This window comes from Perca fluviatilis, chromosome 11, assembly GCF_010015445.1.
Source record: "Perca fluviatilis chromosome 11, GENO_Pfluv_1.0, whole genome shotgun sequence".
Classification (NCBI taxonomy): domain Eukaryota; kingdom Metazoa; phylum Chordata; class Actinopteri; order Perciformes; family Percidae; genus Perca; species Perca fluviatilis.
The window spans coordinates 2,956,713-2,967,525 of NC_053122.1; the positions used below are offsets into that span (position 1 = coordinate 2,956,713).

General features: G+C 41.3%; 1 protein-coding gene across 1 annotated transcript in view; it reads right to left on the minus strand.

Moving 5' to 3' along the window:
- LOC120568519 overlaps positions 1-10,813 on the minus strand; it is a 242,933-nt gene that overhangs the window by 57,191 nt on the left and 174,929 nt on the right. The gene's annotated exons all lie outside the window — the stretch shown is intronic.

A 10,813-nucleotide genomic window follows, 5' to 3' on the forward strand; every position in this document is an offset into this window, starting at 1 on the left:
GGTGTAGAGGACGACAGTGGGGAGTGGGTGAGGTGGTATGTGGAGAGACAGCAGTGGGAGTGGTGTAGAGAGACGAGCAGTGGAGGTGGTATGTAGAGGACAGCAGTGGGGGTGGTTGTAGGGGACAGCAGTGGGAGTGGTGAAGGACAATTAAGGTGTGTGGGGGAGAGCGGTGGGGAGTGGTGTGGAGGACAGAGTGAGGTGGTATGTAGGGACAGCGTAGAGGTATGTAGAGGACAGCAGTGGGGGGGGTATGTAGAGGACAACAGTGGGGAGTGGTGTGGAGGACAGCAGTGGGAGGTGGGTATGGGGGGGGGTGTGGGATTGGTGTATGTAGAGGACAACAGTGGGGATAGGTTATGTGGAGAAGCTGGGGTGGTATGTGGAGACAGTGGTGTGGGGCTGGAAGTGGGTATGTGGACAACAGTGGATGGGTAATGGGAAAGAAGGGGATAGGGAGCCGGGTTAAGGGGTGGATGGGTCAAACAACACAGGCCCTTTCCGGGAGACCGGTTTTCATATCCCGTGTCACGTTTCCCTAAAACCCAACTGTCCCGTTCTTTCCCCGTGCCCGCGTAAATGTACCTTTGATAAGCCCACCCACCATCTTTTCTTAAACCTAACTGCGTCAAAGAAGTGAGTAATTGCCCTGACCCAGTGCGTTTAGATAAAGCGCGTCTAAATATGACGCTAAAGGAGACTTTTAGCATCATATTAACAACACCAAAGGTGTAATGGAAGTTTCCTTTGCAGCAGGGGAGAGTTTTCAAAGTTTAGTAAAGTGAAACAAATAAGACAGTCAGAGGCTAAACCAAGTTAGGTTTTTGTATTTTATTAAAGATATATTTGCAAATATAGGAGGAATACAGATTCATAAAAATCACAACAGCTCAGTGTGGAGTAGATTCTTCAAATGAGTGAGAGGAAACAGTGAGCTTAAATGCACATTGGGAAAAAGGGAGTGACATCCACACATGATCTATTCTAAACATGACTTTGCATTTTCTTACAGGCACATAAAGATAAAGATCTTGCCTTACACTTCTCCCAGGCGACATAAAGATATAGATCCTGCCTGACACTTTCTAAAAAGACCAGAAAACGTCATAAAACCTACTTAATATTTTCCTTTGTTCCCTACTTCCACAGCTGGGGGTCACGCTCCCCCTACATCTAAACTGTCAAGGGAGGGACAGATCTGGGGAAGGAAGATGGTTCACTTGTGGCCTTGTAGATTATCAGTTCACACAAAGGGCATACACATTCGTCAGTAGTAGAGAGTAGAGAGACAGCAGTAGAGAGTAGTATGTAGAGAGACAGCAGTAGAGAGTAGTATGTAGAGAGACAGCAGCAAAGAGTAGTATGTAGAGAGACAGCAGTAGAGAGTAGTATGTAGAGACAACAGTAGAGAGTAGTATGTAGAGACAGCAGTAGAGGTTAGTATGTAGGGAGACAACGGTGGGGAAGTGAGTATGTAGAGAGACAACAGTAGAGTAGTATGTAGAGACAGCCAGAAAGAGTGAGTATGTAGAGACAGCAGTAGAGGAGTAGTATGTAGAGAGACAACAGTAGAGGTAAGTATGTAGAGAGACAACAGTAAGAGTGGATATGTAAGAGAGACAACAGTAGAGTGAGTATGTAGAGAGACAGCAGTAGAGAGTAGTATGTAGAGAGACAACAGTAGAAATTAGTATGTAGAGAGACAACAGTGAGAGTGAGTATGTAGAGAGCAGCAGTAGAGAGTTTATGGACAGAGGACAACAGTAGAGATTAGTATGTAGAGAGCAACAGAGAGAGTGAGTATGTAGAGAGACAGCAGTAGAGAGTGAGTATGTAGAGAGACAGCAGTAGAGAGTAGTGTGTAGAGACAGCAGTAGAGAGTGAGTATGTAGAGGAGACAACAGTAGAGAGTGAGTATGTAGAGAGACAACAGTTAGAGAGTAGTATGTAGAGACAGCAGAGAGTGGTATGTAGAGAGACAGCAGTAGAGGAGAGTTGTGTAGAGAGACAGCAGTAGAGAGTGAGTATGTAGAGACAACAGTGAGAGTGAGTATGTAGAGACAACAGTAGAGAGTGGTATGTAGAGAGACAGCAGTAGAGTGGTATGTAGAGAGGACAGTGCTAGAAAGTAGTATGGACAGAGACAACAGTAGAGAGTAGTATGTAGAGAGACAACAGTAGAGAGTTGTATGGACAGAGACAACAGTAGAGAGTAGTATGTAGAGAGACAGCAGTAGAGAGTAGTATGTAGAGAGACAGCAGTAGAAAGTAGTATGTAAAGAGACACAGTAGTAGAGAGTAGTATGTAGAGACAACAGTAGAGAGTTGTATGGACAGAGACAACAGTAGAGAGTAGTATGTAGAGACAACAGAGAGTAGTATGTAGAGAGACAGCAGTAGAAAGTAGTATGTAGAGAGACAACAGTAGAGAGTTGTATGGACAGAGACAACAGTAGAGAGTAGTATGTAAAGAGACAGCTAGAGAGTAGTATGTAGAGAGACAACAGTAGAGAGTTGTATGGACAGAGACAACAGTAGAGAGTAGTATGTAGAGAGACAACAGAGTGAGTATGTAGAGAGACAGCAGTAGAGAGTGAGTATGTAGAGAGACAACAGAGTAGTATGTGAGAGAGACAGCAGTAGAGAGTGAGTATGTAAGAGAGACAGCAGTAGAGAGTGGGTGTGGAGAGACAGCAGTAGGAGTGAGTATGTAGAGGAGACACGGTGAGAGTAGTATGTAGAGAGACAGCAGTAGAGAGTAATATGTAGAGAGACAACAGTAGAGAGTAGTATGGACAGAGACAACAGTAGAGAGTAGTATGTAGAGAGACAACAGAGAGTAGTATGTAGAGAGACAGCAGTAGAGAGTAGTATGTAGAGAGACAGCAGAGAGTAGTATGTAGAGAGACAACAGTAGAGAGTAGTATGTAGAGAGACAGCAGTAGAGAGTAAGATGTAGAGAGACAGCAGTAGAGAGTAGTATGTAGAGAGACAGCAGTAGAGAGTAGTATGTAGAGAGACAACAGTAGAGAGTAGTATGGACAGAGACAGCAGTAGATAGTAGTATGTAGAGAGACAGCAGTAGAGAATATTATGTAGAGAGACAGCAGTAGAGAGTAGTGCTGCAACAAGTAGACAATATTTGCTTTCCGTGCATGTTTTGAGCCCCCTTGAGCGGTTATTTCTTACTCTTTTGGGGCAGGAGCTCTCTTTAATATTTCAAGAGAAAAATCCTCCTGTTTGAAATATTTGGGGGACATGTCCTCTGCACCCTCCCCCCCGCACACCTACTTTTTGCCACTTTTTCCGACGTTTTTGTCATTTTTTCTGACGTTTTTGCCACTTCTGCCAAAATATTTGTCATTTTTTCCGACGTTTTTGGGCTCTTCTTTTCTCTGATGGCCGAGGAACTTTCTCCTGACTTCTTCAGGACTTTATGTCGACCAAACTGTGAGTGAGAAGACTATATGACACAAAGCCTATCAATAAACTAAACATGTCTGGCCCTTGGTGTGATTCTAATTTTCCAGTGTGGCCCTCTGGGAAGTTGAGTTTGACCCCCCCCACTGATCTAAACCTATGATTCGGAAGATACAACCACAACGTCAAGTCTCAGCCAGTTTTCGGCTGTTGATTGAGGAAGTCAGCTCTTCCCCTCCCATTGGTATTTTTAAATCTTCCTTAAGAGTCATCGTTTCATTTCTGCTTCTCACTCCACACAATGTTTTTTGTTTCTGCTGACTGTGTATTAATTCATTCATAATTATTATTATCTGGATGTATTTTTAACTCTGGGAATCTTTGTTTTTTTAAAGATAATCTATAAGACCAGGACCAAACGGCAAGTCAATCCGGACCAAAGCCATATGTGTTAGGAGTAAAATACCGTATGAAGTGTAACCTTTTCTATTTTGAAATAAATGTTAATTAAAAAAAATGACAAAAACGCAGTGGTGTAGTCTACTTGATACGCAGGTATGCGCAGTAAACTCACTAAAAAGTTCCAGGATTTCCATATACCCAGTTAAAAATGCCCAATGACACGTAACAACATACTTTCCATTATATTTTTGACATATTTTGAATTTTCATGTGTTTTTTTTTCTTTGCATAGGCTACATAAAGGTATTTCTTCTTCGAAAAAAGTGACAAAACATTGAAAAAAGTAACGAAAAAAAAAAAAAAAAAAAAATTGACAACATTGAAAAACGTGACGAAAACATTGACAAAATTGACAAAAACATTGAAAAAAAATGTACCCTTTAATCCAAAATCTATATTTAAATCGTAAAAACCTCGTCTAGGTCATGTGTTTTTTTTATCTTTGCATAGGCTACATAAAGGTATTTCTTCTTCGAAAAAAGTGACATTTTTGAAAAAAGTGACAAAAACATTGAAAAAAGTGACAAGAACATCGAAAAAAAACATTTTAAAAAGTGACAAAAATATTGAAAAAAGTGACGATAAAAACATTTTAAAAAGTGACAAAAACATTGAAAAAAGTGATGAAAATCCTGAAAAAAGTGACAAAAACATTGAAAAGGGTAAGTAAAAGTGACAAAAACGTCAGAAAATGTGTCAAAAATATCAACGGTTAAAAAAACCATCTCCCTCTGATGGTATCTGAGTTCATAACCTTTGGGTTACCTTTGCATAGGCTACATAAAAGGTATTTCTTCTTCGAAAAAAGTGACGAAAACATTGAAAAAAGTGACGAAAACATTGAAAAAGAAATGCGAAAAGAGTGACAAAAATGTTGAAAAAAGTGACAAAACATTGAAAAAAGTGACGAAAAAAAAACATTGAAAAAATTGACAACAACATTGAAAAAAGTTACGAAAACATTGAAAAAAATGCGAAAAAAGTGACAAAATTGTTGAAAAAAGTGACGAAAACATAGAAAAAAAACATTGAAAAAAAGTGACAAAAACATTGAAAAAAGTGACGGAAAAAAACATTGAAAAAAGTGACAAAAAGATTGAAAAAATTGCGAAAAAAGGAACAAAAACATTGAAAAAATTGACAAAAACATTGACAAAATTGACAAAAACATTGAAAAAAAGTAACAAAAACGTCAGAAAATGTGTCAAAAATATCAACAACAAAAAAAAAGGTAAAAAAATGTGTAAATTTTGACCCAGAAGGACAACAAGTGCATGGTCGACCAGAAGACAACACAAGGGTTAAAAGTTAAAAAGTGAGTTGATTAAATGTTATTTTGTTCCGAACTTCTTTTACTCGTTACGTTACCTTCCACCGCTGTACGGGACGTCCCGCAGGAGCTTTCTACCCAGAAGTTATAGTAAACTTTGTGATTGGGTCTATAAGTCATGTGACTGCATTTCATTGTGAAATGCGGAGGAATGGAATTTAAATGTGTGACTTTATTCTCCCTCTGATGGTATCTGAGTTTAGGGTTAAAATGTCCCGAGGCTCGGCTCTGGTTCATAACCTTTGGGTCAGAAACCTCTGCTCGGACCCTTTAATCCAAAATCTATATTTAAACCGTAAAAACCTCGTCTAGGTCCTGAAGCTATGACCCAGCAAAATGTCCTCGGTTACAAGAACTACAACTTTAATCCTCACGAAGAGAGGAGATCCCACAAAGTCACTCAGAGTCAGCCTGAGGTTTCAGATAACAGCTGGGGAACTTTCCATTTTACTACACGCACGCACACACACACACACACACACACACACACACACACACACACACACACACACACACACACACACACACACACACACACACACACACACACACACACACAACACACACACACAGACAGACAGACACACACACACACACTGAGAACACACAAACACACTCCAGCCCCCTCACGCACGCACACACACACACACACACACACACACACACACACACACACACACACACACACACACACACACACACACACACACACACACACACACACACACACACACACACACACACACACACACACACACACACACACACACACACACACACACACAAAAAAAAAAAACACGTTACTTCCTGTCAGATGTTTTCCCGGGGAATTACTAACTTCCAAAGAATCCGAAGACCGTTTTTGGATAACTTATTTCTTTATCATCCCAACCCAAGATAAAATACACACACACACACACACACACACACACACACACACACACACACACACACACATGTACAGAGACACACACACACACACACACACACACACACACACACACAGAGACACACGAGTACAGAGACACACACAGACACACACACACCGATACACACACACACAGACACATACACACACACACACACACACACACACACACACACACAAAGACACACATGCATACACACACACACAAAGAGACACACGAGTACAGAGACACACACACACACACACACACACACACACACACGCACACTCACACACACACAGACACACACACACACACACACACACACACACACACACACACACACACACACACACAGACACACAGACAGAAACACACACAGACACAAATACACACACAAAGACACACATTCAGACACAAAGACACAAACACACACACACACACACACTCTTTTGATGCCGACTTTGAGTATTCCAGGTCTTAGTATTCTGTAGGGACAACACACACTCTCCTAAACACACACACTCTCCTAAACACACACACTCCTACACACACACACACACACACACACTCTCCTACCAACATGCAGTCACTACTGAGCTGTCCCTAACGATGACCAATCACTGTAAAGGTCATCTGATGACAGCTGTTGTTGGCGGCAAGAATAAGAACAGAAGAATATGTGAAGATAAGACTGGGCAGGAACCTGTCTTTGTGTTTCTTTAGGTGTGTGTGTGTGTGTGTGTGTTGTAATATGTTTTCAATAATATTAATGTTTATGTTGTTCAATATTGTCAACCATACCTTATTTTTTTTTCCGTCTGGCATCTTTTTTTTTTTTTTTCTCAAATTTTTTTTTTTTTTTTTTTTTTTTTTTTTTTTTTTTTTTTTTTTTTTTTTTTTTTTTTTTTTTTTTTTTTTTCGCTCCTTTCTCTGTCCTCTTCTGTTCTGTGTCTTTTTCCTTGTCCTGTCTCTGTCCACTGTCTGTCCTGTCTGTCCACTGTCTTCCTGTCCATTCTGTCATGTCCCTGTCCCTGTCTGTCCACTGTCATTGTCTGCTGTCCTGTCCTGTCCCTGTCTGTCCTTTCTGTCTGCTGTCCCTGTCTGTCCTCTTCCTGTCCGCCTGTCCCCTGTCCGCTGTCTGTCTGTTGCTGTCCCTGTCTGTCCTCTTCCTGTCCTGCTGTCTCCTGCTGTCTGTCCCTGTCTGTCCTGTTTCCTGTCCTGTGTCTGTCCCCTGTCCCTGTCCACTGTCTGTCCCCTGTTTCGTCCTGTGTTGTCTGTCCTGTCTGTGTCTGTGCTTCTGTCTGTCCTGCTGTCTGTCCTGCCTGTCTGCTGTCTGTCTGTCTCTGTCTGTTCTGTCTGTCTGTGCCTGTGCCTGTCCTGTCTGTCCTGCTGCTGCTCTCTGTCTGTCCTGCTGTCTGTCCTGCTGTCTGTCCTGTGTTGTCTGTCCTGGTCCTGTCCCTGTCTGTTGTCTGTCCTGTCCTGCCTTGTTGTTGTCTGTCCTGCTGCCTGTCCTTCTGTCCTGCTGTCTGTCCTGTGCCTGTCTTGTGTGTCTGTCTGTGCTGTCTGTCCTGTGTCTGTCCTGCGCTCTGTCCTGTCTGTCCTGCTGCCTGTCCAGCTGCCTGCTTGTCTGTGCTGTCTGTCCTGTCTGTCTGTCCTGCTGTCTGTCCTACAGCTGTCTGTCCTGCTGTCTGTCCTCCTGCTGTCTGTCCTGCTGTCTGTCCTCCTGCTGTCTGTCCTCCTGCTGTCTGTCGCTGTCTGTCCTGCTGCTGTCTGTCCTCCTGCTGTCTGTCCTGCTGTCTGTCCTCCTGCTGTCTGTCCTGCTGTCTGTCCTGCTGCCTGTCCTGCTGTCTGTCCTGCTGTCTGTCCTGCTGCCTGTCCTGCTGTCTGTCCTGCTGCCTGTCCTGCTGTCTGTCCTGCTGCCTGTCCTGCTGCCTGTCCTGCTGTCTGTCCTGCTGTCTGTCCTGCTGTCTGTCCTGCTGCCTGGAACAACAACAGGATATCTAAAGATAACGCAGAGAAGTTCTCGCTGAAAAGTAGCACAAAACACACTCTGGAAACATCTGATTCAGCCGTCATTTTTGCTCTGCTCTGCTGACTCAACTCGGACAGTAAACTGATCTAAAACACGGTGAATAAAAAGAGCTTTTACACGTTTAAATTTCTCCTCTCTCTGCACGTGACTCAGGCCGCAGGAACGTTTTCCTGCTGAGTCACCGAAACATCCTCATCATCATCATCCTCATCATCATCCTCTGGGAAACATACTGTGGAGCAGCGACTCACAACCTTTTAAAGCCTAAGAAGACAGAAGTCTGCTGATATTCCATTATATATGTCGACTCAAACTAGCAGCAACTAAGTATTGTGTGTGTGTGTGTGTGTGTATCACAGAGATGTTCAGAGAAGTCATTTTTTGGAAGTCCAAGTCAAGTCTCAAGTCTCTGGCCATCGGATCTGTCCCTCACACTGTAGTGTTAAATCTTATTAAAGGTCCCATGACATGGTGCTCTTTGGATGCTTTTATATAGACCTTATATAAAAGATACTTTAGATACAGTATTAAGGGACCACTAAGGTCTATATAAAAGAGACTTCAGATACAGTATTAGGGGACCACTAAGGTCTATATAAAAGAGACTTCAGATACAGTATTAGGGGACCACTAAGGTCTATATAAAAGAGACTTCAGATACAGTATTAGGGGACCACTAAGGTCTATATAAAAGAGACTTCAGATACAGTATTAGGGGACCACTAAGGTCTATATAGAAGAGACTTCAGATACAGTATTAAGGGACCACTAATTATAAAGAGACTTCTGATACAGTATTAGGGGACCACTAAGGTCTATATAAAAGAGACTTCAGATACAGTATTAGGGGACCACTAAGGTCTATATAAAGAGACTTTAGATACAGTATTAGGGGACCACTAAGGTCTATATAAAAGAGACTTCAGATACAGTATTGGGGGACCACTAAGGTCTATATAAAAGAGACTTCAGATACAGTATTAGGGACCACTAAGGTCTATATAGAAGAGACTTCAGATACAGTATTAGGGGACCACTATATAAAGAGACTTCTGATACAGTATTAGGGGACCACTAAAGGTCTATATAAGAGACTTTAGATACAGTTTAGGGGGACCACTAAGGTCTATATAAAAGAGACTTCAGATACAGTATTAGGGGACCACTAAGGTCTATATAGAAGAGACTTCAGATACAGTATTAGGGGACCACTATATAAAAGAGACTTCTGATACAGTATTAGGGGACCACTTAGGTCTATATAAAAGAGACTTTAGATACAGTATTAGGGGACCACTAAGGTCTATATAAAAGAGACTTTAGATACAGTATTAGGGGACCACTAAGGTCTATATAAAAGAGACTTTAGATACAGTATCAGGGGACCACTAAGGTCTATATAAAAGAGACTTCAGATACAGTATTAGGGGACCACTATATAAAAGAGACTTCTGATACAGTATTAGGGGACCACTAAGGTCTATATAAGAGACTTTAGATACAGTATTAGGGGACCACTAAGGTCTATATAAAGAGAATTTAAATACCGTATTAGGGGACCACCAAGGTCTATATTAAAGAGGATTTCTAAACAGTTTTAAGGGGACCACTAAGGTCTATATAAAAGAGACTTTAGATACAGTATTAGGGGACCACTAAGGTCTATATAAAAGAGACTTTAGATACAGTATTAGGGGACCACTAAGGTCTATATAAAAGAGACTTTAGATACAGTATCAGGGGACCACTAAGGTCTATATAAAAGAGACTTCAGATACAGTATAGGGGACCACTAAGGTCTATATAAAAGATACTTTAGATACAGTATTAGGGGACCACTAAGGTCTATATAAAAGAGACTTTTAGATACAGTATTAGGGGACCACTAAGGTCTATATAAAGAGACTTTAGATACAGTATCAGGGGACCACTAAGGTCTATATAAAAGAGACTTCAGATACAGTATTAGGGGACCACTAAGGTCTATATAAAGAGACTTTAGATACAGTATTAGGGGACCACTAAAGGTCTATATAAAAGAGACTTCAGATACAGTATTAGGGGACCACTAAGGTCTATATAAAAGAGACTTCAGATACAGTATTAGGGGACCACTAAGGTCTATATAGAAGAGACTTCAGATACAGTATTAGGGGACCACTATATAAAAGAGACTTCCTGATACAGTATTAGGGGACCACTAAGGTCTATATAAAAGATACTTTAGATACAGTATTAGGGGACCACTAAGGTCTATATAAAAGATACTTTAGATACAGTATTAGGGGACCACTAAGGTCTATATAAAAGAGACTTTAGATACAGTATCAGGGGACCACTAAGGTCTATATAAAAGAGACTTCAGATACAGTGATTAGGGGACCACTAAGGTCTATATAAAAGAGACTTCAGATACAGTATTAGGGGACCACTAAGGTCTATATAAAAGAGACTTTAGATACAGTATTAGGGGACCACTAAGGTCTATATAAAAGAGACTTCAGATACAGTATTAGGGACCACTAAGGTCTATATAAAAGAGACTTCAGATACAGTATTAGGGGACCACTAAGGTCTATATAGAAGAGACTTCAGATACAGTATTAGGGGACCACTATATAAAAGAGACTTCTGATACAGTAAGCAATATTAACTGGG